This window comes from Peromyscus maniculatus, chromosome 8 (genome assembly GCF_049852395.1).
Source record: "Peromyscus maniculatus bairdii isolate BWxNUB_F1_BW_parent chromosome 8, HU_Pman_BW_mat_3.1, whole genome shotgun sequence".
Taxonomy (NCBI): domain Eukaryota; kingdom Metazoa; phylum Chordata; class Mammalia; order Rodentia; family Cricetidae; genus Peromyscus; species Peromyscus maniculatus.
Genome location: NC_134859.1, coordinates 71,453,682 through 71,481,556, shown reverse-complemented (window position 1 = coordinate 71,481,556; position 27,875 = coordinate 71,453,682). Strand labels below are relative to the sequence as shown.

Below are 27,875 nucleotides of genomic sequence, written 5' to 3'. Positions count from 1 at the left end.
CATGAAGCCGTCAGAGGCTAGTCCAATTACCTTTCTCAAAAGTCTGGCAGCTGACCTTTAACCTTGAGGCTTTCTGGTTGATACTTCCGTCCAACCACAGCGCCACCATCCAGTGCCACCATCCAGCGCTTTCCCCATGTCTTGGTCCCACTGCAAGAGTTTTGGAAACCTCACAGAACAAGACACCATCCAGTCCTGCATCTCCGTCCAGGGAGGTCTCACTGGCACACCGCCACCTAGATGCTAGCTAGCCTACCTAACCTAGCTATTATTCCTCAGTTGTGGGTTTTCTTTAATTAATTAATTAATTAATAGTTTTAAACAAAGTCTCATTATGGAGCTTTAGGGGGAACTTTCTCTGTCAGTGGTTCTCAACCTTCCTAATGCTACGACCCTCTAATACAGTCCCTCCAACCATAAAATTATTTTATTGCTGTTTCACAATCATAATATTGCTACTGTTATGAATTGTAATGTAAATATCTGATATGTGACCCCCAAAGAGGTCTCAACACACAGGGTGAGAACCACTACTCTATGTCCAGCAGGCTAACCTCAGACTTACAGAGATCTGCCTGCCTCGGCCTCCTCCCAAGTGCTCAGTTAGAGGGTTTGTCTAGTATACACAAAACACGGTGTTGGGTCTCCAGAACCTCACAGACTAGGCACATTGGGATCCCCTGGCATCTCCACATTAGCTGCACCTCAGCCTCACTACATCAGATTATCTGGGCTGCAACTCCAGCAGGGATGTGTTTTTAAGTCCTTGGGGGCTGAGAATCACTATACATGTTCCATATGCCTGTGCAGAGAGCCTAAAGTTCAAGATTATCCTCAGCTACACAATGAGTTTGAGGACAGCCTGGGCTACTTGAAACACTGTCATAATGCAAAACAACACCCTCAGACCTTTCTGGCTCCCACAGTCTGGGGCTGGGGAAGCACCAGATCCTTCCAAATAGCATCCTGGGCTCTGCCTTCTCAAAGAGACCTGGACCACGAGTGGGGCCCCTATGGGACACTGGGGTCATTTTCCACCTCATCAAGATGCTATTTCCTCAATTATATGGGTGGGGGACACTAGGGGGTGCGCCTTGGTATTAGTGCGCTGGGCATGCTTGCAGGAGGTCCTTGGCTCTGCAGAGCTCTGCCCCTCCCCCTTCTCTCAGCCCCTTCACTCACATCCTATCATCCTGCCCTTCCCCCTGGCTTGGAGATGCCAGGAGATGCCAACGTATACCCCAAAGCGGGGACCATGAATGGTCTGCCTTCTCTGCCCTCGGTGTATCTGTCTTCATGTGTGGGAATACTCACTCTTCTGTCTTGCCCAGTGAGATGTCTGCTTGGAGGGCAGGTCTTTTCCACATCACAGTCCTAGCATGGGGGCAGGGGAGGCAAAGCATGGGCCTGAGATCCAGAGGAAGGATGTACCGCAGGCTGCCTGAGGGTGCTTGGGAAGCAGGCGATTGTGATGGTGAAAATCAGAGGCATCACGTCGAGGCTGAGGGTGTCCCAAATTCTGCCCTGGCTCTCTACAGCAGTCTACTGTGCAGGTGGAGCCAATGGAGGCTGTGGAGAGGGGCAGGGCACGGTGCAGGCTTTGCAGAGGGAGAGATTGTTCATAACATCCTGGAATTACTGTGAATTAAAAAAATACTTTATATATATATATATATATATATATATATATATATATATATATATATATATATAGAGAGAGAGAGAGAGAGATAGAGAGAGAGAGATTGTGTGTGTGTGTGTGTGTGTGTGTGTGTGTGTGTGTGTGTGTGTGTGTGACTGCATGTGTCGGGGTTCAAGGATAACTTGTAAGAGTGGGTTCTCTCCACGGTGTGGATTCTGGGGCTCAAACTCAGGTCCTGGCTTGGCAGCAGGCACCTTTACTGGCTGAGCCGTCAACAGCTAGTGAATCAGAAAGCTCCAATCTCCGCCCCCCGCCCCCCATAACCAAGCCCATGCCTTAAAAGAGCTGGGCACTGGGCCTGAGAGAGGGCTCTGCAGTTAAGAGCACTGGCTCCTGCTGCAGGGGACCTGGGTTCAGTTCCCAGCACCCACATGGCAGTTCACAACCATCTGCTACTCCAGTTCCAGGGGATCTGATGCTCTCTTCTGATCTCCATAGGCACCATGCGTGCACTTATGTGGTACACAGACATACATGTAGGCAAAACATCCAAATATAAAAATAAATAACCTTATTTTTTTTAAGAGCTGGGCACACAGTAAACACTTGATACTGGTGGTGGTGGCCAACAGCAGTGGCTATTCCTCCTCCCCTGACAGCTACAGCAATATCGAGATGTGCCAAACACTGTACTAAATGCCTTGTTCATTCATTTGACTCCTATAGTCACCCAGGGACAAGAGACCAGTACTATATTACCCCACTCCCAAACCGACATATCCAGAGCTCAGCTACAGTGCTGGCTTTCAATGGGAGACATTGTGTGTGTGTGTGTGTGTGTGTGTGTGTGTGTGTGTGTGTGTGTGTGTGTGTGTGTGTGTTTGTGTGTGTGTACACGTGTAGGGGGTGGGGGGAGGAAGTGGGGAGGGAGGTATGTGTGAGAGGAGTTTATAAAAGACGTGTGTATGTGAGAGATGTGTTTTGGCCCGGGGTGGGCCTTTGTCCCCCGTGTTCTGGAGAATGTCTGGTGGGGGGTGTGGACAACAGGGAGGAGGACAGGGCCATTAACGCTGCCCTCCTGGGAGGTGCAGATAAGTGGCCCCAGGGGGCTGTGCTGAGGACCCTCTAACTAGCTTGTTGCCATGGGGATGCCGGCTGTGACTATAGGCCTAGAAGTCCAGCATGAGCCTGCTCTTCCTGGCAGGTAGAGACCTCCAGCTGGGGCATATTTCTTAATGTGGGAAGGGAACTGAGCACAACCCCCCCCACCATGCTCCCCTCTGTCTGTCTGTCTGTCTGTCTATTATTTAAAGCAAAGCCCTCCCTTTCTTCCTCGTCCTTTCAGAAAGGCTCTGCAAAGTCAAAGAAAATGGTGTCTCCATTTCTAGACACTAGAGGGGACAGTAAGTCTCTTTGCCGGAAGGCACCTAGGCCAAGAAAGAAACGCACGCGGCCACGCAGCCTTACCCCGGTCCAGACAATACAGCCATCTTCACCTAGAGGCCTGAACCCTTGTTGTCCTGGAGACACCGAGGGACAGAAACACCCAGGAGTCAGGATACTGGAGGTTTGAGTTTATATTTTATTTCGAAACTTTTTAAACCTTAACTACTAGAGAGAGGCCTGAACAAAAGCCAGAGACCCCACCACCCAGCCCAGGAGCAACCCTTTCCCATTTTGTCCGTATTGTTTCTTCTGCCTCCACCCCCGCCCCTTTTGATGAGGCCCATGCAAGCGATCCTCAGGTTATCAGGCAATTTCATCTAAAGATACCTTGGCACGAACCTGCCACCCCCTCCCCCAGCAAACTGATGGAACCTCAGTGACCGCCATCATCTGGGGCTCAGTCCATCCTCCCCTCTTCCTGCCCCTTCATTAATTATGTGAACGCAGAGAAGCACACGCAGGGAGAATGGAGCGCCACACGTCCGAGGTTGTTTTCTGGCCTAGGAGGTTCAGGGCTGTGAGAGTGATGGTTGTTGAATGCCTGCCGTCTGGGGTAAGTTTTTTTTTTTTTTTTTTTTTTTTCCAATTAACTGGTCTCAGTTTCCTTCTTTGTCACAGGTGCTCACTTCTTCCAAGGCTGTTGGGAGGGTCGAATGGCGTTCTAGCAGTGCGGTATTGGGTCTGAGATAGGGACTCAAAGTGCTGACAGTAACTGTGAGGGTTTTCTCTTTTGTGTGTGAAGAAACTGAAGTTCAGAGAGGGAAAGGCAATTGCCTGAAGTCACACAGCTCAGTCAGAGTTAGTGAAGCTGGGATGGGAGCATAAATATCAGAATGACCTTTCCTGTCTCTGCTCATCACCAACCCACAGGACAAATGGAAATGCCGCATCCAATACAGCTTGGTTCTGTAAACCTGACTGGGGTGGTAAGGGCATGAAGAATGGACAAGCGCATAGACAACAGACAGGAAAGTTGGTACCAAGTGGGCCCTGCTTGCTCTGATGGGACCCTCGGAGCGTTTATTGCATGCAGCACATGGAGGAGGAGGAGGAGCCTCTGCGGAAGGTCTCCTAGGCAGGCAGCTTTGGGCTGTAAGCATCCAGCCGGAGGAAGCCGGAGTTGATGCTTTCTGTACTCTGTCAACATTTCAACGTGGACCAGAGGGAGATTTGGCAATTCGCTTGGGTCTGAAGCATTGGTCCTTGTCAATAATACACATTCGCTTAAGACCAGAGGGTTAGAAGTGATGCTATGGGCTCAGGTCACCCCCAGGGCAAGATCCCCGGGGAAGGGTGTGTGTGTGTGTGTGTGTGTGTGTGTGTGTGTGTGTGTGTGTGTGTGTGTGTGTGTGTACTTGAAGCTGATAGGACATTACACTGAGTTTGAGACCCTGGTGAGGGGTGAGGGTACCATGCTATCCTCCATTGGAGAACAGATCAGGATGGCCCAGCTGCCCACCCATGCCCTGCATTGGAGGCCCTGAAATTGGGGCTGTGACTTGTAAATTATAAATGCCCATCAGTTGAGATACAGAACTCCATTAATGTGAAGGCCAAAAACCAAGGCTGAGGATCATCACAGAAAAAAAAAAAAGAAAAGAAAAAAGAAAAAAAGGATGTGAGCAACACGTGGGGCTGGCTAGATCTAACACAGCCCCTTCTAATGGTGATGTAAGAGGTGCAGAGGTAGATCAGTTAGCAGAGGGCTTGCCTGGCATGCAGGAGGCCCTGAGTTCCACCTCCTGCGTGGTGGTACATGCTTGTAATTTCAGCACTCACGGAGTAGGAGCAGGGAGATCAGAAGTTCAAGGTCAGGTGCTAGAGATGGCTTGGTGGTTAAGAGTGCTTGTTCCACAATCCTGAGGGTGGCGCTCAGATCCCGGCACCCATGCAACAAGCTGGGCATCCCTGCAAATGCCTATAACCCTGGCTCTGAATGGGGCAGAGACAGGAGGATTTCTGGGGCTTGCAGACTTCCAGCCTGGGTGAGAATTTGAGCTCCAGATTCAGAGAGAGACCCTGCTTCAGAGGAATAAGTAGAGGGTGGTAGAAGAGGACACTTGACGTCTTCTTTTGCCCTAGGCACACAAGTAGGCACCTGCCATTCCACGTGCATATAGCCCTCCAAACACACATAAATAATTAAAAAAATTAAAACTCATGGTCATTCTAAGCAATATTAGGAGTTGGGGGCTAACTAAAGGAGAGAGAGACAGACAGACAGACAGACAGACAGAAAGAAAGAATGAGAATGGAAGGAAGATTTGCTTAGAAAATACTAGTAGTCTAATAATTGATTCTCCCAAACAACAACAGAACACACCTTCCCAAGTGTAAATGGATCTTTCTCCAGGACAGATTGTGTCTTAGGCTGCAAATTAGATGCTAATGAATTTAAAAACATTGAAATCATGTAAGTCAAAGTCTCTGATGACAGTGTAAAATGAAATCAGAAATCAAAAGCAGAAAGAAATTTGGAAAAGTTATAAATATGTGGAAAGTAAACAACACAAAACCAGGAGGCCAAACAACCAATTGCAAGAGGCATGATAAAATGTACATGATGTATGAGAGTGAAACAGAGCCTGTGGGGCCTGTGGGCGCAGCCAAAGCAGCCCTCAGAGGGACACTTATAGCTACAAGTGTCCACATCAAACCAGATGTCAAGTCAGTCCTAACCTTTCATCCTACAAGAGAAAGAGTGAACTAAGCCCAAAGCAAGAAAAAAAAAAAAACAACAAAACAAAACACAAAAATAAACAAATGAAGGAGGCGAATGAAACAGAAAATAAATAAGGAAGGGCTGGGGACACAGCTCCATGGCAGAACAGCTGCCCAGTGTGCACAAGACCCTGAGGTCTAGCCCCAAGACTGTGAGGAAGAAAAAAGAAAAACTATACAAAAATCGGCAAAAGACAATGCTGCTTCTCTGAAAGTCGAATGGCAGCATTTCTCTAGACTAGCAAGGAACACCTCTGAATAGCAAATGAGCCACCGTGCTTTCGGGCTCTGTATTGATTATATATAATAATAATGCATTTCATCATCACATCTTCATATGTATACACACTGTGTTTTGATGGCACTTACTTCTCTCAGACTTTGTCTTAGCAGGCACCAAATGGCAAGCCCTCCGTAGGGTCTGCCTTCTTACATGTCTTTCTTCCTTTTCTCATTTCATTTTTAAAAATAACATCTCATTTTTAAATATTTATTATATTTTATGTGTATGAATGTTTTGCCTCTCTGTATGCATGTGTACTACAGGTATGCTTCATGCCCATGGAGGTCAGTAGAGGATGTTGGATCCCCTGAATTGGAGTAACAGACAGTTGTATGAGCTGCCATGTGGGTGCTGGGAATCAATCCAGGTCCTTTGCAAGAGCAACAAGTGCTCTTAACTGCTGATCCATGTCTCCAGTCCCATTAGCATCTCTTTTTTATTATATTTATTTAATTCATTTATTTATTGTGTGTGCACACGTGTGCTCATGTGTGTGCATAGCCCAGTGCCTGTGTAAAGAACAGCTTGCAGAGGTTGGTTCTCTCCTTCCATCCTGGTTTGAACTCAGATTGTCAGCCTTGATGGCAGGCAGGTGTCTTTACCCACTGAACCATCTTGTCAGCCCTCATTGAAAAAGAAAAAGTGCTGTGTACCAAACCCAGGAGCTTATGTGTGTTGGGAAGACACTTTCCTCCTGCCCTGCGTCCCATCCCCATGTCACCTTGTTGTGTGAGATTCATCCATGTTGCTTCACGGAGCAAAAATTGGCTCATTTGCTTTGCTGTATTGTATTCTATTTGTTCACCACAGTTTATGTGTCCGTTATTTGCTTAATGACAAGGCGGGTATTTTATAATAAGAATCAACATACATGGAGATAAACCGATAAAAATATCTCAGGTGCAGAATTAAAAAGGCAACTCAACAAATGTCTATTTCTTTTCCATTTATAGTTGGACAGGAAGCCAGTCTTGAGTCCTAGGCCCTTTGGGTGGAATCCCAAAGGAGCTGAATCTGAGCGATGACCGTGCCCCTCCTGGGTCCCCACAATAGTGCCTCCCTACAAATGTTCAGCCTCCAATGAGAAAGATCACCCCAAGGAAGGATATCCGCTCTGTCCCTTGCACCCAAGGTCTGGAGCCCCTGAGCATGCAGACATGTGTCCACATGGGCAGCTGGGCAGGGTGTGTGCCCCACCCACACGGTCACCTGTGCATGTCCTGGAGGTGGTAGACCTACAGACCTGACCAACAGACAAGGTCTGTGCCAGAGAAGTTGGTGGAGAAAGAGGAGGGGAAGGAAGGGGGGCGGGGAAGTCCCCTCATTTCTGAAGAAATGTCCCAGATTAGATTTGTAAATCAAAAACCAATATATAACATGCAAGAATTGATCTGTTTTATATTCCTCAGTTACATTTTTGTGAAGCACATTTAGAAGATTTAGAACGTATTTGCGCCTGCTGGTTGGGCCATTATATGCTTGAGTTCATACATCTATTTGTGAGGCTATAAAACAGGCATCGACTACCATGTAAATTGTGTTCTCCACAATAAATTATATGCATACTTGCAAAAATACATAACTGCCGTGGCTGGGCCCACGCGGCCAGAATACTAATAAGGGCGAAAGTTGCTCTGTCCCTCTTCTCCGGCCTAATTTAGCCTCTACATCAAAAATTATGTAGGAAAAATCACTTTATCCTCTCACTGAGAAATAAAATAGCACTCATGGGCACCCTCATCTCTGCCCACCCCCCTTCCTTTTAACCGAACATGACCATTTTCATACTAATTTTAGCGGCTCCAGGTTTCCAGGGAAGAAACCTGACTGAGCTGAAGCTGGGAGTCGCTGGGCTGTGAGCATGCATGGGAGGGTGGCTGGAGCTGTTGTGCGCGTGCGTGCATACACACATACACACACACACACACACATACACACACTCATGCACATACTCGCACACACACACATTCCTTTCCTGTGGCTGGAATTAGTTTATGCCAGGGCGCGTCGACATGCACAGACACATAAATAAAGAGACTCACCCCAGACACGTATGCATGGACCCTCTATGAACACTGAGATTCCTTACCTCCCCTATTTGTCAAGACACATCAGGAAACGGAAGTCGGTTCAGTCCAGCGAACATTGACTGAGCACCTATTGTATGCCATGGGTTATGCTTGGCAATGTTGAAGTTTAAAAAAAAAAAAAGGACAAAAATCTCTACTCACAGTTGAGGGAAGTAGACAGATTTATGAGCAAATATAGTAGGTGAGTCAGTGTGCCGAAGGCTGGGGGAAGGGTTGGGAGCATGTGTCAGGTACCCATGCCTCAGAGGGTGTTGTGAGTATAAATGTTCTCCAGTGCTCACACATACATATACAGACACGAACCTGTCCTAGTCAGCTTTATTTGTTGACTTGACACAGCTTGGAATCATCTGAAAAGGGAGTCTCAGTGGAGGGCCTGCCCAGATCAGGTTGACCTGTAGGCATGTCTGGGTGGGTGTGTGTGTCTTGATTGTTAATTGATGTAGGAGGGTTCAGCCCACTGTGGGAGGCACCATCCCCTAGGCAGGTGGTCCTGGGCTGCGTAAGAAAGCTAAGCATGGTCTAGAGTGAGCTAGCAAGGAGGGTTCCTGTATGGTTTCTGCTTCAAGCTCTTCCTTGAGTAGAATTAGGCAGTAAGGAAGTGGGTGGGAGCTCTAAGGAGAGCTTGGCTCAGTTTATAGATCCACAGGATTCCTCTGTGCACAGGAGGGTGCACATGTGAGGAGGCAGAGGGTGTGAATTCTGCTCACCTGTTTCTGGCCCTTTGTGTCTTTCCCCACCAGCCCCGCCATAATTCTCATCCTATTGTTTTTTCATGCCAAACCTCTTCCTCTTTACCTTTTTTTTTTTTGTTTTTTTGAGATAGGGTTTCTCTGCGTAGTTTTGGTGCCTGTCCTGGATCTCGACCTGTAGACCAGGCTGGCCTGAATTCACAGAGATCCACCTGGTTCTGCCTCCCGAGTGCCGGGATTAAAGGTGTGTGCCACCACCACCCAGCTTCTTCCTGTTTATCTTTACCTGTTCTTGGGCTAGAAAGCATTTTCTTTTTTTTTTTTTTTTTTGGTTTTTTCGAGACAGGGTTTCTCTATGTAGCTTTGCGCCTTTCCTGGAACTCACTTGGTAGCCCAGGCTGGCCTCGAACTCACAGAGATCCGCCTGCCTCTGCCTCCCAAGTGCTGGGATTAAAGGCGTGCGCCACCACCGCCCGGCTAAGCATTTTCTTTTTAAAAAGGAAACAGTCTGGTTACGGTGGCACATTCTTGTAACTCCAGCTCTCAGGAGATGGAAACAGGAGGAACCAGAGTTTAAAACCCAGCTGGGCTATGTAACAAGACCCAATCTTAAAAAGAAAATAACCAAAGCAAGTGAAGCCAGGTGTGGTGGCCGGCATGGTGGTGCACACAGGTAGTTCCGTTATTTAGGAAGCTGACCCGGAGGATCAAAAGATCAAAGCCTGGGCTATGAAATGAGCTCAAGGTCAGCTGGTACAACCTAGTGAGACCCTGTCTCAAAATAAAGTGCAAAAAGAGGGCTGGGCTGGCGATGCAGCTTGACGCTAGAGTATTTCTCAGGCTTGTTTAAGGCTCTGGGTTCAACCCTTAGAACCATCGTCACTGGAAGAACAGTACACGGACATGAGAAAAAACTCAAATTGCACAAGTTATGATCAATGGAAATCAACTCTCGATCCCTGGACCCCTCAGGTTTGTAGGCACCAAGTTCTTAGATCTAGACACACCACAGTAACCAATGTTTATGCAGTCCCTCAAATACAGTGTGCGTGGAAGTATCTACCTTACATCTTTTATCTATAAACTACTGGGCTTGTTTATTTTAAAAATGTCTATGTGGTGTGTTTATTTATTTTCAAGCATCTGTTCCACAGTGCAAGTGTGGAAGTCAGGGGACAGCTTCTGGGAGTCACGGCGCTCCTTGAATATGTAGGGCCCAGGTATTGAACTCAGGTCCTCAGGCTTGTCAGCAGGCACCTTATCCACTAAGCCATTTTGTAGGCTCTTTTTTTTTTTTTTTTTCTGAGACAGGGTCTCATTTTACAGACTAGGCTGGCCTGGAACTTGAAGCGACCCTCCTACCTCAGCCTCCCTTGTGCTGGGATTACGGGCCTATCCTTTATCTTCCTATCTCTCTTTGAGCATACTTGTGAGCCTACGGTTTGACCTGATCCTTGTCCCCCCTCCATCCAGTCTATGCAGCCTGGAAAATGTAAGGAGTTTTCCACCAGTCAGTGTCCGACTTTGGAGCAGGGTGAAGAGTCTGCCCGCTATGGAAGTGCAGACTGGCTGGCTCCGGGGGGAGAGGAGATGGGAGAAGCTGGTCCTGGCTGGTAACCTGTGCCTTCTAAGGCTCTTTCCACCAATCGGTTTCTTAGCTACGAAGAAAACTGCTTTATTCCACATTCCTCTCCTCTCTCCCCACTCTCCCACTCCGCCTTACCCCGAAAGCCCAGCCAGGGTCACTGGTGCCTCAAGCTGCTCAACTTTGGCTTCCAGCCCTGGCATAATTGACAAGAACCCCCAGAGATGGCCGCTCTCTGTGCCAGCCACATGCCACTAAACTCCAAATTAAGAGGCCCAGCTGAGATTTCTGTCTTATTCCCCCCGATACCCCTGGGGCCAATCCTCTCTCATTTCAGGAGGGGAATAAGAACTAGAAGTTTGGATTTAGGAAGGGGGGTGGCGGGGACTCCACGCCAAAGCTGGTGCGGTTATGCTCCAGAGAGATGCGCGTGTCCTACCATGCGGCTTAAGACTTCTCCAAAACACCGTCCCCCCCCCCCAAATCCAATAAAATTGCAAATTTCACTGTATTTCACAATATCCTAAATAAACATGAACAGCATGCGTTTCTCTTCCTTGCATCAAATATTAATCTGCCGGTGGCCAGCGCCCGCTCCCCGGCGTGCGTGCGCACGCTGGGTAAACACGGGGAGATTGCAATGCCAGATCTTCCCTTCTCTCCCCCAAGTCGAGAGCAGGACAAATTTTTCTCCTAATTACACCTGCCACTGTTTGCCTTCTAATACTGTAAAGCCTCTATCACATAGTTTTTCAGATTTGGGATTAGGTTCTCTTCCCGTAGTACAAATGACTGATGGGGGCGGGGACGGGGAAGCGCGAGCGTGTGTGTGTGTGTGTGTGTGTGTGTGTGTGTGTGTGTGTGTGTGTGTGTGTGCAGGCTGTGCACTGCTTCTCACAGTTTTCCCCTAAGGTTCCCTGGGTTGAGCACAGCAGTGTACCCAGACTGCTGACCTTCCTTAGGGGAGGAGATTTCAAAGCGTGGGGTGGGGGGAGGGGTACATGGCGGCTCGTGGCGGGATTCCGGATCTGCTCACCTGGGCTTTATCAGCCCCAAGTCACCCAGGAATTCAGGAGATGGAAAAGAGCAGATGAGTGGGGTGTGTCCAGTGCCATGTCCAGAGTGTCCAGCATCCCCTTGCCCTTTGCTCCGTGTTTGGACGGCACTTTCATCTCTCTCATACCATAAAAAAATGCCTCCTCACTAGTTTCCCATCTACTCCCAGCAAATGATCCCCAGCTGCCAATGGTGCCTTTCCAAAAGCCCAAAGGTCTCCAGTCGTGACAGTCCAGGATACAAATCTCAGAGGACAGCCCACAGCGAGAGCAAGGTCCAGTCCCCCGCCCCCTTTAAGACCTTCTGCTACCACCATACCTCTGTTCTCTGGTCTCATCTAGCCCTCCCCAGGTCCTTCACCATTCACTCCACACTGCTGTTGCCTGCTCAGCATTTCACCCTTCTCCAGGTGTTCTGAGCCAGGTGCCAGCTCTGTTCCTTTGCTCAGGCTATACAATAAGCCCATTGAAATGACAGCTTTCTCTCTTCAGGAGGACACCACCTCCTTGAACCTTCCTGATCCCTGGCCCTTTGTGCTTCCATGAGATTTTTCTCCCATGTGTGGATGCTGCAGGAAACAATGAGGGGAGTCCAACCTTTTGATACTGTGAAGCAATGTTGTCATCTATAAATCCATACTTAAGAACCATGCAATTGAGTTAAAAAAAAAAAAAAAAAAAGCAAGTTCATGATTTTGTGTTGGGCTGTACTTGTAGCTACCCACACGCACACTGTGGGCTGCAGGTTGGATGCATTTGGATGGATGGGAACCTTCCAGATGGGGTCCAGCGGGAGGGGTTTCCTGGTTCCCACACTCTCATGACCAAGTTGCCAGCCTGTTCCATATACGGCTGAGAATGGACAGCTCCTCCATGGCCTCTGTGATTGCTGCTTTGTCTGGCAGATCACTCAGAGTCCCAGGAAGCCCAAAATTATCCCTTCCCCAACCTCCACCCAGGGCCACAGCGGCAGAGGACGGGGGATTGAAGAAGCCAGAGGTACCCACTTCTCCACCATCATTTTCCTCCCCTAAGCCTGCGCGACTCCGACAGAGTTCCTTCTCATCGGCATGCCTGAAGAGTTGGAGCTGGGCAGACAAGACACCATTGCCACGGAGCTGGAAAGCATCTGCTGTGACTGACCGCCTTTATTTGGGGAGGGGCTGCAGATGCCAGCTTTGCCCTTCTGATTCCATTGGACTCACAGAGGCCTCTGTCTAGGTGAGGCCCAGCCACAGTGAAGTAGGGAGGCCAGGGACAGGGCTCAGGAAAGCGGCCTTGGGCGTGCTCTGAGATATACCCTGGTGAGGTCTCCATCCTTCCTAAACTGCCCTGCATACTTCTTGAGTCTTCTCTCAGAGTCAGCCTGTTCAGCTTGACTAATAACTGTCCCTGGTCCTATCCCCTCCCCACACATTTCACCTTCAAAGGACTGGGAGAAATTTCCCTAATTAATTAACTCCTCTGCAGCCTGCCCTCCATGTCATCAGGTGATTAATTGTCACTGTGACTTTAAATCCAGGGGCGGTGAAGTTGACAGTGGTGGACGCCAGAAGCCAGAATCTGGGGACAGGCACAGCCTGAGGGCCTTTTCTGGGGTTGGAAAACCCCCACCTCATTCCTATCCCTGCCCTTGCCCGGGGCCTGACTGAGTGATGCCAGAGCCAGACCGCAGATTCATCCATCAATAATCAATCGATGAGTCTCAAATCCCAGACTGTGAGAACTGGTGCTGGGGAGCGGTGGGTGGCTCGTGCCAGTCTTAAAGTCCGCAGAGTCGGGCGGTAGACAGACATAAGCTTGGCAAGTGGGAAGAACGGATTCTAATCTTGACCTGACCTCTTGGCAGTGGTGTGACTGTGGCTGGGCACTGTGCCTTCCTGGGTCTCAGTATTCTCACCTATAAAGTAGGGCTGGTAATAGAACCAGCTCCCAGCAAGCCAGGAAGATGAAATGGAATCATGGGTGTGACCGTCTTGGCTGGGGGTAGGGTACATAGCAATACCTAAGGACAGTGGTGACATTGTTGCTCATGCTGCTAGACCAAGGAGAGACTGGAAGTGCCCCTGTGACCCTGGTGCTCCACAGACCAGTCCAACAGTCACCCTCTCTGCAGCGTGGCCCTGGGCAAGGTACTTTCCTCTCATTTTCGTTGCCTGGAAAACAAAGCTGCCAGCCCCTCCAAAGGGCACCAGAGGCAAACAGGCTGGAGCCTTCCTCCAAAGAGTCCCAACAGCAAGAAAGTCAGGTGGGAAATACCTTCACCTGTGGGAGCTGAGACACAGAGTACACAGGGTAGGAATGGCCTCACAGGCCCGAGAGTGCAGCGAGGGTGAAAGACAGTGACTTTTTATATGATAGCTGCTCAAGAAATGCCCGTCTCCTTCTCCAGTTCCTCCTTCCCCACGTGGCCTAACTTTTTAGACTGGACTGTTTTCCACCTCAGAACCGCCAGTCTGCCGGCTCTGATGAGCCTGCAAGGCCCGGAAAAAAGGGAGAAAAGGTAAGAATCCCTGGGGAGCCTCTCCCCAAGCATCATGTCACCAGCCTCCCCCATGACCAAGGTCCCAGTCCTCCCAACAGCCCATGTAACAGACAGGTTTTGAAGGAAGCAGTCATAACTGGCTGTGATTCTGGGTTGCAGAACCCCAAAAGTGGGTGGGCCACAGAAGAGCTGTCCAATCCGAAGCGGCAGATGACTTAAGGAAGGAAGGGTTCATTTTGGTTTGCAGCTGGAGGGCACAGGCCGTCATGGCTGGGAAGGCGTGGTGGCACCAGCTTGAGGCAGCTGGCTGGAGTCAGGAAGCAGAGAGATGGATGCTGATGCTCAGCTCACGTTCTCCTTTATATTCAACCCAGGACCTCAGCCCAGGGAATGGTACCATCCGCACTGAGAGCACATCTTCCGACCCCATTAACATAGTCTGTCTCTTCCTTCCCAGACACACCCGGAGGCTCGTCTCTATGGTGATTCTAGACTCTGTAAAACTGACAATAGTAGCCATCACATGGGTGGCATGTCTGGCTGTTGTGGTGAAGCTTGGAGAGAACTGGGATTTCAAGAGGGTGACCGATGATGAGGAAGGGGTGTGGAGGCAGCTGGTATGGGGATGTGAGGGGTGGTCCTGGGGTGTGCAGGTCGGAGGGTAAGTAGCACAGCAGGGGTGCCCCGTGAGCCCTAAGGGATAGCTAGGGGAGAAGATGGAGGTCCTTGGTAAGTGTTGGCGGATAGATGCTGGGTGCTGTGAGGCGTGCGCTAGGTGAGGTGCACAGAGCCTTTCCGATGGGCCGCCATCTCTGCCGGCTTCTCCCCACCCTCTCCTCTTTACCACCCCCAGCCCCAGCGTCCTGTACTCCCACCGCAGAGCCTCCGCATAGTGTTCTTCTACGGGGAATGCTGGTCCCTGGCCAAGCCTCACGGACCTGGTCCGACAGCTGCTTTCATGCATTGCATTTATTATGTTTACTGTTTCTCCTTCCATTGGAACCCATGCTCCGTGATGCTGTTTGCTCTTTCGTTTTCACTGTGGTGAGACAGACATGCTTACCGTTTCAGTAGCGGCACACTTCAGTGACATTGAGCACATTTGCTGGTTGGAAATATAGCTCACTGGCTAAGTGCTTGCCTACTATGCGTAAGGTTGTGAGTTCAAATCCCGGTACTGCAGAAGAAGAAGAGGAAGAGGAGGGAGAGGAAGGAGAAGAAAATAAGTCATTTAAAGATAAAGAGCAGGGCATAATAGTTCACATCCACTTGGGAGGAGGTAAGAGGATTGCCAGGAGTTCATGGCCAGCCTGGGCTACGAAGGAAGTTCTAGACCAGTCTGGCTACAGAGAAAGACTCTGTTCATAAAACCAACCCAAACAACAAACATCCCCAATGGTGTGGCAGTCACCACTATCCATGTTCCATACTTTTTCATTCTCTCCCAGATAAACTCCCACTCATTAAACAATAACTTCCCACCCCGTCCTCCCCAGGCCCCCGGTAGCCCTGTTCTACGGCCTGGCTCTGATTCGGACACTCCAGGTGCCTTATAGAAACCAAAGCACACAATATCGGTCTTTCTGGCTTATTTTACCTAGATTTCAAATTCCATGTTGTAGTATATATCAAAATTTCATTCCTTTTTATGGCCAGATAGTATTTCATTTTATGTAGATGCCGCACTCTGGTGACAGTGGCAATCCCGGTGCCCGGGGCAATGCCTGAAGTCAGAGCCCCAAGAACGTGTTTGCTGAATGAACGAACTAATGATGGGAGTGAGCCTTTCTGGTCTTGCTTGGTAAGGACATTTGCCTTTGAGATCCTGGAGGAACACTCACAGAGAAAGTGGTGAGTAGGGATGAGGGCGGTAAGCGGTGAGGGGGAGAGTGGTTAGAAGATGGGCAAAGGTACGAAGCAGGGCTTCCTTCCCCACCCTGGGCATAGCAACTCTGCCTTCCCATTCTCATTGCAGAGAGTCTGGGAGAAGTCCTCTGCAGGAGCATAGTTTAAGGGTCGTCTCCTGACCAGACTTCTTATCACCCTTTAGGGTCCTCAGAATATGTGTGGGGTACTGTGCCATGATGGAGGTGTCCCAGGTCTAAAAGGATGGAGATGTCCCTTTGGGCACCTGTTCTCAACCTGTGAGTACTGAGGGTCTAGGCTCCCCTGTGAGAGGGTCCAGATGTTCAGCTTCATCCCTGCTAATTAGCACAATTAATTAGCAAGTGGCTTTGTGGCTCTGGGAGTCCTGGGCTCCCTTGGTGGGCTGAAGCAGCACTGTGAACAGGTGTTGTGTGTGGAGGGTGGGAAGAACCAAGGTCAGGCAAGAAGATGGGCTTCAGGTTGACCCTTCCCCGCACAGAGAGCCTTCTCCCCGACCTGAGAGTGATCGTAGTGTTTTCTCTTTCTTCTGTCTGACTCAGCCCAGGAGAGCTCCACGAAGGAAGGGGCGAAAGTCCCACTGACAAACCGCAAAATGACCAGGGAACTCCGTGTTACCCATTCCAGAATCCAGGACGGAGACCGGGGGTCTCTCAAGAGGATGTCGTGGGTCAATCAGCCCCTGGCTGGAACTTCCCCTGATCTGACACGGAATGCAGCCATGGGGTTCTGAGATTCCCCGAGTCTAAACCCCGAGTATGATGGTGAGGCTGCTGTGGTGTGGAACTGGAATGCCATCCACAGACCTGTGTGTTAAAGGCTTACTCCCTGGCTTGGTGCTTTAGGAAGGGGGTGGAGCCTTTATGAGGTGGGGCCTGGGGAGAAACCCTCAGGTTTCTGGGAGCCTACAGGTTACAGTTCTAAAAAAAAAAAAAAAAAGTTGTGAGACCCCGGTTCCTCACCTCTCCCTCTGCCTTTGCATCAGTAAGATGAATTTTCCTTTGTTACACATCCAGAATGTGTCACGGTGGAGTGTATGGAAACTTGATGGGGATGTGTGGAAGGATGTTGTTGGGGGTGTGATACTGACCACACGAAGGGCACATGGGTGTGAATGCCGGTGTGTGCAGATAGATGCCCAATGCATGTGTGGGTGCAGGCACTGGGTGTACAGTGTGGATGTGCCAGTGTGGAATAAGGGCATGGCGGTGTCTGAGCCCTGAGCTGAGTAAGTGTGTCTGTGAGTGTGTGAGGTTTATGAGCCCGTGGCACATTGCACACTAGTGAGAGTGGTGGTGTGTGGATGGGAGTGTACACTGCGGGAGAAGAGGCATGACCACGCAGAGTGATGTCTGTCTGGCCTTCTGCCTCCTCAACTTTCCCACTCTGTGGTCTCTGCAGCCCTATCCCCCAAGGATCTGTAGGGGTGCCTGGCAGTGCTCCTCCTCAGACCTTGGCTGCCCGACCCCCTCACTGCAGGCCAGGACGAGATCACACCAGGAGCTGGTGGCCACAGCCCCTTTCAAGTGCTGGATTAGCCAGGGAGTGACATAATGGACACATATGGCCTGAGCGCGGGGTGGCCCAGGGCCCCTTACTCAGTGCTGCTGGGATTAGACCTAATGAATTGGAAGGAGTTAACAATGCTTAGAGCCCAGCCGAGACCCGGGAGGCTGCGCAGGCCCCACGCGCCCGCCTTTCACTGAGAGGTGTAATCCGCTTTGAAATCAAAGGTGGTACAAAGTATGAATTTAAATTCGACATTTAGGGCTCCGGTGAGATGACGTATTCTAGAAAGGTCTCTCCTGCTTCAAGGGCCTGGAGTGAGGGAGGACCCAGAGGGAAAGAGCAAAGCCATCTGCTCTGGAGGGGGGCCCAGGCTGGCCCGGGCTGGCCACTTTCTTTCAGTGGCTAGGGGAGGAGTCGAAGGAGGGTGGGGTGAGAGGTGGGGGAGCACTCCAGGAGGTATCCCTCCTCAGTTCAGAAGGTATACTCAGGGCAGGACTCCTTGGTCCCCCGAAAAGTCTTGGCCCCCTTATTGTCTTTCATCCTCATATTGCCAATTTTTTCAGTTGTTATAAAAGTATATAGCATCAATTTGCCATTTGACCATTTTAAGTGTACAGTTCAGTGACATGGATTAAGTGCCACAAGTGCCATCCAGCCCTGACTACACTGTATTTCTACAATTTCTTCTCCTTCTCCTTCTCCTTCTCCTTCTCCTTCTCCTTCTCCTTCTCCTTCTCCTTCTCCTTCTCCTTCTCCTTCTTCTCCTTCTTCTTTGGTTTTTCAAGACAGGGTTTCTCTGTGTAGCTTTGCACCTTTCCTGGAACTCACTCTGTAGTTCAGGCTGGCCTCGAACTCACAGAGCTCTGCCTGCCTCTGCCTCCCAAGTGCTGGGACTAAAGGCGTGCGTTGCCGCCGCCGCCACCACCACCCGGCTTATTTCTACAACTTCTAAACACTCTACCAACTAAGGAGTAACTCTTGTTCTCTCTCAGAATCCTCTAGAAACTTCTAATCTGCTCTCTGGCTCTATGAATGTGCCTCTTTTATATGTTTAACATAATTGGAATCAACATAACAGCTGTGTTTTGGTGTCTGGCTTATTTTGCTTAGTACAATGTTTTCAAGGTTTGTCCATGTTGAGGCATGTGTCCTAACTTCACTCCTTTTGGTGGCTGAGTAATATTCCATCCTGTGCATAGGCCATATTGTTGTATCCATTTATTTTTTGTTGGTGGACACTTGGATTATTTTCATCTTTTAGTTATGAATAATGTTTCAATGAACAACATTGGGGTGCAAGCTTCTGTTGAAGTCTGATTTCAGTTGTTTTGTTTGTTTGTTCTTTTGGGATGAGGTCTCAGGTAGCCCAGGTTGGCCCTGAACTCTGTCGCTGAGGATGGTCTTGAACTCCTGATCCTCTTGCCATCACTTCCTAAATGCTAGTATTTTAAGCATTCACCACCACACCTGGCTTTGTTTGTTTGTTAGTACAGGTTGCTCAAACTGGAAATCCTCCTGTCTCTGGAGTGCTGGGATTACAGGTGTGTGTCATAGGGTAGGGCTGTGTTTCACTTTCTGAGGGACTTCTACACTGTTCTCTACCACAGATATACCTTTTATACTTCAGCAGGAGTGTCCAGGGCTCTGGCTTTGCCAGCCTGGCCAGATTTGTATGTTTACTTTGTGTGTGGATGTCCCGGGAAGGAGAAAGGATGTCTCCTTGTGGTTTTGCTCTACATTTCCCAAGTCTCCCGAGGAGCACTTTGCCCTGTCTGTTCTCTAATAGATTTCCTTTGACCCATTTCGCAGATAAGGTAAGCTGAGGCCCCATGCTCCCTGGTGTGAAGTGGCATTTCAGCCAGCTCCATTCAGCCCAGTACCTCTAGGCTCCTGTCCTTCCCTACCCTTACCATTCCAGCAGCCCCAGGTGACTCCCATGTCCTCAGGCACCCTCTGGTACCCTGCCCTGGTGGAGGGCAGATAGGACTGCATTCACTGTAGGCAGGCACTGGGACCACTTTGTCCCTGCCCCATGCCTGCCCGGCAGAGCTCTGGCTGTCTCCTCTGGGTTCTTGGGGAACTCTGTGCCCTCTCCAACATGTATTGGCTCCAGTGGGTTAAAAGTACTGACTGAAACTCAACTCCGGAATCTTCTCCAAGAACAGGAGCCTGGTTTCCCTGCTCTTCAAGGGCCTGGAACAGTGAGCACAGGGTCAGGGAGGTGCTTGCTCATCCACACCCCCTCAGTACTCATTTGATTGGAAGAGTTGAGGGGCTTGGAAAACATGGACACTTCTAACCTTCATTGAGATCTTACTACGTGCTAGGTCGTACTCACCCTTTATTAGAAGCGTGTGCATGCGTGTGTGTGTGTGCGTGCGCGCGCGCGTGTGCGCGCGCGCGTGCGCGCGCGCGTGCAAGCACATACCACATGAATGTGTGGAGGTCAGAGGACAACTTTTGAGAGTTGGTTCTTCCTTTCTACAACATGGGTTCTGGGGATTGAACTCAGGTCATCAGGCTTGGCTGCAAACACCTTTACCCACTGAACCCCCTCCCTGGACCTGGTTTCCGATCTTTTGCTCTTAGAGGTCTTTCCTTCTTTCACCCAGCCAGAGTGGACATGCCAAAACAACCCCAACTTTAGTCAACTTTAAGCTGGCTGCTCCCCTGCCCTGGGTTGTCTCATCTGTAAGATGAGAATAAGAAATCTCCCTTGTGTTGCCGCCACCAGGACTTTAAAACACGAGGAACATCCAGCGCCATGTCTGCACATAGTAGGTCTTCCTTAAAGCGCTTGTCTTGTGCTCTTCGGGTGTGACTCTCGCCCCCTTTCTCTTGCGGGTCTGCCACAGTGGGAAATGAGAATTTCTAGGTTGGAAGGTAGTCGATGGCCTTTGAAGTGACAGTGACAGATGGGGGCGGTGGCTGTCCCAGGCACTGGGCCAGCCCCACAGTGCGCGTCCACCAGTCCCCGGACATGTCCTCCCTCCTCCTGGCCCACGATGAGGTGTCATTTGCTGCCTGTCCCTCCTCGTCATCGATTTCCAAGTCGTTAATTAACGGGGCTTGTCAGTTGGGAAGATGAATTCTGTCCTCGGCTCTCAGGGGCTTTTGTTTTGGGATTGTAAATGTTATAGATCCCCTATGATGGAAGGCCGAGGGGTCAGGGGGCGCTGGCTGCCCAGTGGGGGTGGCTGGCAAGGAGAGGAAGGCTATGGGCCTAGCTGATCTGAGACAGACCCCAAGTTGGGGATGGGGCGAAGGGGTAGAGGGAGTTCCCCATCACCCAAAGCTCCATTCCAGGAGAAGGTATAGATCCAGCTGTGCCCAGTATGAAGGCAGACTGGAGGGGAACATGGGAGCCCAGCTCAATCTGATGGAGGAGACATGGCTTGATGAGGGGTGTTTTCTTGGAAATAGCCAACTTCATAACATAGTCACTGCTCTGGTCTTGGGGAGCCCCAGTCAGATGGAAGAAGCACAGTTTCCATACTAGAAACACTTAGAATCAGGTGAGCGTGACCAGCTCTGGCCTGAGGGAAACACACACACACACACACACACACACACACACACACACACACACACACACACAATCTAATGGAAGAAACCAGACTGGTCCTAGAGAGTATAGATTTTAAAAGATAAAGTATCATCTGTAGACAGAAAGCCACTCGTCGCCTGAGGGAATGGGGTTTGAGTCCTGTTTGTTTTCTAAGGTTCAGAACATTGGAAAACCCAGTTCTCTGTCATCGACCTCCTGGAGCCCTAGTTCTGAAACTGTGTCTGGAGTGGGGAGGCCCTGGCTTCTCCCAGGCAGAGTTGAGATCCAGGTGGGCGAAGGACAAGCTCCCTGTTTTGCTGTGTGTTCCGTGTGAGCAGTAGAACAAAGATTCAATCCCTCCGAACTCCAAGAAACAGCATGCATAGAGGCTGGAAGCGTCACCCTGTTTCTTGGCTAAGCCATTCAGCCCCTTTGAACCGTCCTTCCTTCTGTGTGGGCTTGAGGGAGGGCCACAGCTCCGAGGGCCGGGGGTGGTGAGGGATCAGGGGCTGTGGGATGCCCCTGATGGAGTGCTTGGCTTGGACAGAGCCTGGCTCAGCACTAAGCCTTCATGATTATCTCATAATGGGATCACTGGAAAACAGAGGCCTCAGGACCCCTGGAGAAAAGCCAGGCAGATGCACGGGTCCCAGAGTGCTGCCCACAGCTGCCCAGTCAGGTGGACAGATGAGTTGCTTCAGCTCTGGGGACACTTTCTTGGAGCTGTGACAGCCACCTCTTCAGCTCCAGGGTTTCTTCACCCTCCCCACTGCATGCGGGGACAACCTGACACCTATGTGCTGCCGGTGAAGGAGAAGTACAGTCTCCAGGCTGCTCCTCTTAGAAGCTTCTGGCTCCTCAGTCCTGCTGGAGCCGAGGGTGCAGCCTGAATTGGGCAGCTGGGCCGGGGAGGCTCTGGGCATAAGAAGCCCCTGTCAGTGGTGGCTTTAATCTCTGGGGACAATGGATCAGAGAGGAGGAGGAGTCCCACACTACGGGTGGTAGTGCTGGGGTCTTATGCTTGAGTGACAGCCCTGAGGTGAGGGGACTTCAGAAACAGCAGCTGGACCCTCCATGAATCTAGGGCCTCACATTGCCCCTCTTCTGGAATGGGGTTGCTAGGGTGGGACAACATGATTTTTAGTGCAGGGAGGCCAGCTCTGTGAGCACTGTCTTAGGACATGAAGTTGATTCCAGGGTGGACAGGCATACCCTCATGCTCCCCCAGACCCTTAGATGCCCCTGATGCAGACCCCTATTTTACAAACGAAGGAACTGACAGACATGGCCAGACCCTTACCCAAGGGAGCATCAGGAGCTACTGGAGGAGCAGGGTCAGGTCCAGTGCTCAGAACTCAGCTCGGTGCTGTCCTCTATCACTGCCTAGTGGGGTGTGGCCAGGCCCAGGCCGGGACTGCATCTGGAATCTCCAGCTCATTCCATCTGGACCTTCTGTGGATCCCCTCTGTGAAGGTCTGGGAGCTGCTGGTTGTGAATGAGGGAGTGGATGAGCCTCAAGGCAGTCACTGGAAAAGAATGGGTGTTAGATTGTTCTCCTCAGTTCTGGTGGTCCTAGAGGAGCCAGCTTTCCCTCAGCATCCCCAAGTGCATCATCTTGCCAGACAGTACCGTCTTGGAAGACTGAGGTCAAAGCCAGTGGCTGTGTCCTGGGTGTCTCTGGGAGCCCACACTTCCTGGAGTCTCAGGATGCAGGGAGCCTGGGGTGAATAGAGCAGGCAAAGGATAGTATGTAGTATGGACCAAGCCAGCCAAGAGGCAGAAGAGCCATGCCTGGGAGTAGAGGCGTGTTGGTGGATGCCTTGGGTCCCTGCCCTGGTTTGGGTATCCTCACCACGGTGCAACCTTCAACCCCTGAAGATGAGCTTTTCTGTCCCTGTGAGTCACCAGCTAAGGGCCTGGAATCTGGATGGAAAAGTGGGATGTGCCTCTGGTGGGGAAATTGATATCAGGGATATTCTCCTCCACGCTAGGAGCTTGAGTGGGGAGCTGTTGAAACTTCACTATGGCTCTTAGTAAACATCATTCTCCCCCCACAACACAATGTGTCACTCTACTGATGGAACAAAAGCAGGTGTGAGGCTACTTTGAGGAGGATGCAGGCTAGACTCAAGCAAGAACTTCCCAAACACTAGAATGGTCCACGTACACAGTAACAGGTGAGTACTGGAGGTAGCAGCAGTGTGCAGAGGCTGAGGGGGATGGGACAACATTCAGTAACCTCTATCAGGGCAGATATTTAATGGCCAGCTTGCATGTGCCAGGCTCTACCTGGGCCAGGAGCTAAACTGAGTATGACTGATGTCTGCTGAGCCCTCTGGAGCCTGAGGTCAAGATGGACTAGATGGAGTATCCCACAATCCCATCTTCCCCGGGGTTGGAGCCTCTCTGCTGATGTCTCCAGAGCCAGAGGGGTATGATAACTAGAATTTTACTTTCAGAAGCATTCCACCTAGTTAACTAGCCGTGGTGTACACGTAGAATAAAATTCAAAAGGCGAAGTTGGATGACAGTGGGGAGCCAAGTGACCCCTGCCCCTGTCCCCGTCGCTCCTGCTGAGAGCAATGACTCAGGGCTGTCTTACTGTGGAACCTTCCAGAGAGAGCTTATAAGGGCGTGCTGGGGTGTGTGCATATGTATCTAAATACTTATGTACACATTTGCATATGTTTAGATAGACTGGTAGGTGATAGTATAAGGTTTTAAAAAATGTTTATTTATTTATTCATTTGTGCGTGTGCAGGCACACACACAGGCTCATATGTGTGTCGTGGCTCACTGGTGGAGGTCGGAGAACAACTAGTGGGAGTCAGTTCTCTTCCACCATGTGGCTCCCAGGGAGCGAACTCAGGTCATCAGACGTGGCTGCAAGCTCTTTTACCCGTGGAGCTAAAGAAGAGTCATGAAGTGGATGCATTGTCCTAGACAGTCCTCCCTCCCTCCCTCCCTCTGCTTTCTATGGTAGTGCTGGGGTTGAACCCAGGCTCTCTCACATGTCAAGCAAGTGCTCTTCTCCTGAGATACTCAACCCCCCTGAGCTGCTTCGCCTGACACCAGCAGTATGAGCTCCCCATTTCGGGAGGGTTTTGGATAAAGGTTGCATAGTGAGTGTCCAAGGTCGATGACTCCCCCCCTTTGTGGAGGTAGGGATGAGCTGTGGACAGGTGAAAGGATGGGGTCTGTGTTGGTGAATCTGCTGAAGTCAGTGATGACCAGGTGAATGCAATGTGGCTGATTCACAGCCTTTGGGGAGGTGCCTGGTGGTGCTCAGGTCCAAGACAGGGACAAGCAAGGGGACACCCCAGAAGAAAATCCACCATGCCACGGGGGTGAGCAGCCAGGGGCAGGTCACACACACACCCTGTGGCCTCCCTGAGCTTAGCCACATGTTTGTTTGTAGAGACTCAGGCAGGAATCTGCCCTCCTGATCCCAAGGCCTCAGGTTGCAGGGCTTAGAGCTGCCCTGGGGACATGGAGGGGCATCTGGTAACTGACCCCTTAAGCCTGATGCCCCCTGATCCCAAAGCCAGATAAGGGGGGGTGTAGCTGACCTTAGGGCCTCAGGATGCTCAGAAGACCCCCTCTAGGGCAGAAGGCCCTGGAAAGAGTTCCTACCTGCCAGTTTCCAAATGAGGCTTGTTGCATCTCGTTTCCATAACGTTGGTCAAGTCTGAGTTACTTTGTTTTCCTTTTGATTTTTTTTTTTTCAGATAGAATCTCACTATGTAGCCCAGGCTGACCTAGAACTCACGATCCTCCTGCCTCGGTCTCTGAAGACCTGGGATTACAAATGTATACCACCATGTCCAGAGACCTCTTGTATTTCAAAACTTAATTGTGCAAATCTTAAGAACACAACCTAGTGGGTTTTCATAAACACTCTTGCCCATGTGGTCACACTACCCTACACACATATTCATTCACCCATGGATCACCAATGCCTACATGCACATTAACCCATGTGGTCACCATCCTCACATACAGACTCATCCATAGGTTACCTAGCCTCATTTGCATACTTACCTGTGGTGATATTTTATTTGTGTTCTAACAAATAAAGCTTGCCTGGGAATCTGAGGACAAAGCCAGCCACTGTATTTAACATAGAGGTCAGGCAATGGCAGCACACGCCTTTAATCCTAGCATTCGGGAGGCAGAGATTCATCCGGATCTCTATGAGTTCAAGGCCACAGAGATGGGAATACTGGAAACAGAGCCAGCCATGGTTGCACACGCCTTTAATCCCAGCACTAGTTAACCATAGAGGTCTGGAGGTCTATACAGACAGACAGGAAGTGATGTAGCTGGGTGGAGAGAGGAAGTAAGATGGCAGGGCACAGAAAGGTATATAGGCATGAGTATACAGGAAGTAGCTCTCTCTTGGGCTGAGAATTTCCTAGCGGTAAGAACTTGAGGCTGGCTTGTTCTATTCTTCTGATCTCTCAGCTTTCATCCCAATATCTGGCTCCAGGTTTTTTAATTTATAAGACCTTTTAAGATGTGTTACACTCACCCATGTTATCACCCCTCCTCACATACCCACTCACCCATGGGTCACCCATACTCACATGTACCCTCACCACTGCGCAGGCCTCCTCACAGCATGGAACATTGCTAGCACCAGACTTCCTCATAGCACGCTTCCCCTGGCCCCCCTCAAATGTGACCATAAACTCATGAACTCATGCAGTGGGACCCTCTATGTTTCACACCATTCATGACGTGTTGTGTCTGTGAGTTCCCCTGTGGTAACGGGCGAAGCTATCTTAACATGCTGCATAGGTTTGGATTATATGGATGTACCCCGATTTATGTGCACCACCATTCCCAGTTTATGCAGTGCTGGGGGTAGGACCCAGGGCCCCAGGCCCTCTAGGTAAGCACTCTACCAACTGAGTCACAGCCTCAGCCCAATTTTCATGCAAAAATGTATTCTACACATACAGAAAAGTATACAGGAGTAAACATCAAGATGAGCCTTCACAGTATGAACGCACTGCGCCGCAACCTGCACCCAGAGGAGCAGACAGAACATCACCTGAAGCTCCCGTATCCTATTTGTCATGTCAAACTGCCTTCACAGATAACCAGGTTCTTGATTCTCAGAAGCCAGCTCCATCTTGAGTTTTTACAAACTTGATAAAAATGGAATCACGTAGGATTGACTTACACTTGTCACACTCATCGTGAGGTTGGTGAGCTTCATCCAAAGTGTGTGTGGTCAAGTTTGTGCTTTATTGGGGCTGCATAGTATTTTATGAATACGTGGCTGAGCCTATCTGCTCATCTACTGGTGTCCATTCCGCGTTACGCACCGTGCTTTTTCTGAAGCTCTCGAGTGCGTCTTTGATATAGCAACATGTCTGTGCTTCTCAGAGCATCATTGCTGTAGACAAACCTCTTAAATACATCAAGTCAGTTTTTAACTAAAAGGCTTTTTTAGAGAAGTCTCTAGGTTTGCAGAAAGATTGGGCAAAGGGGGCAGTTTGCACACACTTGACTGGACTCTGCCCCGTTTGTCTGTATTACTCAAGTTGTGCATTGGTGTGACACACCCATTGCAATAGCGAGCCAATATTGAATGTTCCTAGTAACCCAATGCAGTTTACTCTAAAGTCTTCTGAGTTTCAATGAGTGCATAACTTTGTGCGTCCACCACCATGCCAACACATCACTGCTCTAGAGACTACTGGGCCCCGCTCTTCGCTCTTCTGCCACCCCCAACTCACTTTTTATTGTCTCCATACTTTTGCCTTTTCCTGAATACCATCTGGTTTGAAATCAGACAATACAGTCTTGTTTTGTTTTGGTTTGGTTTGGGGACAGGAATTCTCTGTGTAGCCCTGGCTGTCCTTGAACTCCCTCTGTAGACCAGGCTAGGCTTGAACTCACAGAGATCCACCTGCCTCTGGGATTAAAGGCATGCGCCACCCTATCTGACCTCCCTATTTCTTCTCAACACTGAATAATATTCTATTGTATGGATTTGCCATAGTTTATGCGTTCACTGCGTGAAGGGCATCTTGGTTGCCTTTGAGATTGGTCAGTGAGCCGCTATGAGCTTCCGTGTGCGGTGGTGTTTTAGTGTGGCCATAGGTCTCAGCTCCCTTGGGTAAACACGCTGGAGTGCCACCTCTAGATGTAATGTGATGAATGTGCCCTTGTAAGACAGTGCTCACTGCTCCAAAGCAGAGGTGCCATTCCGTGTCCCCCACCAGCAATGAAGACAGAGTCCTGCTGTTCTCAGTCCTCATTTGCAGTTAGCGTGGCTGGTGGGTTTTATTTTGCTCACACTCGTGGGGTGTCTCCTGGTTGCTTTCAGTTTGCAGGTCTCTAATGACATAGGAGGCAGAGGCTCTTCCCATCTGTGTAGCCTCTGATGAAAAGACTGTCCAAGGCTTTTGCTCACTTTTTCATTGAGTTGTGTTTTCTTATTGTTGAGTTTTAGGACTCTCGGCTATTTGGATACAAATCCTTTAATAGATTAGTGTCTTACAAACACTTTCTTGCAGTAATTCTCCCTTCCACTTGGGAAGGGAGAGAGTCAGGAGGATCAGGAGTTCAAGGCCAGCCTTAGCTACATAATGAGTTCAAGACTAGCCTGGACTACACAAGATTCTGTTTTAAAGAGAAAAAAAGCATGTTGAACTGAAATTTCACATCGCACAACAATATGGGGGAAACAGATTAATTTGTCATGAAAGAAGGTAGCTATAAAAGTGAAATAGCTGGGTATGGTGGTATACACCCATAATCCTGGATCTCAAGAAGCTGAAGCAGGGAGATGAAGAGTTCAAGGTCAGCCTGGATTGCACAACCCCATCTTATGAAAACAAATGCATATATAGACACATACATGGGTAAGAGACCTGGTGTCAATCAGCCTTCGCTGAGTCTTGTCCCCTGCAGGCTCAGTGG

General features: G+C 49.8%; 1 long non-coding RNA gene across 1 annotated transcript in view; it reads left to right on the top strand.

Annotated features, from left to right (window-relative positions):
- The window catches only part of LOC143274485 (uncharacterized), a 105,093-nt gene extending 89,252 nt beyond the window's left edge, over nucleotides 1–15,841 (top strand). The window contains exon 3 of the long non-coding RNA XR_013053108.1: nucleotides 15,677–15,841. This is a non-coding gene — a long non-coding RNA (uncharacterized LOC143274485). The remainder of the gene's footprint in view (nucleotides 1–15,676) is intronic.
- Nucleotides 15,842–27,875: the final 12,034 nt, after the last annotated feature.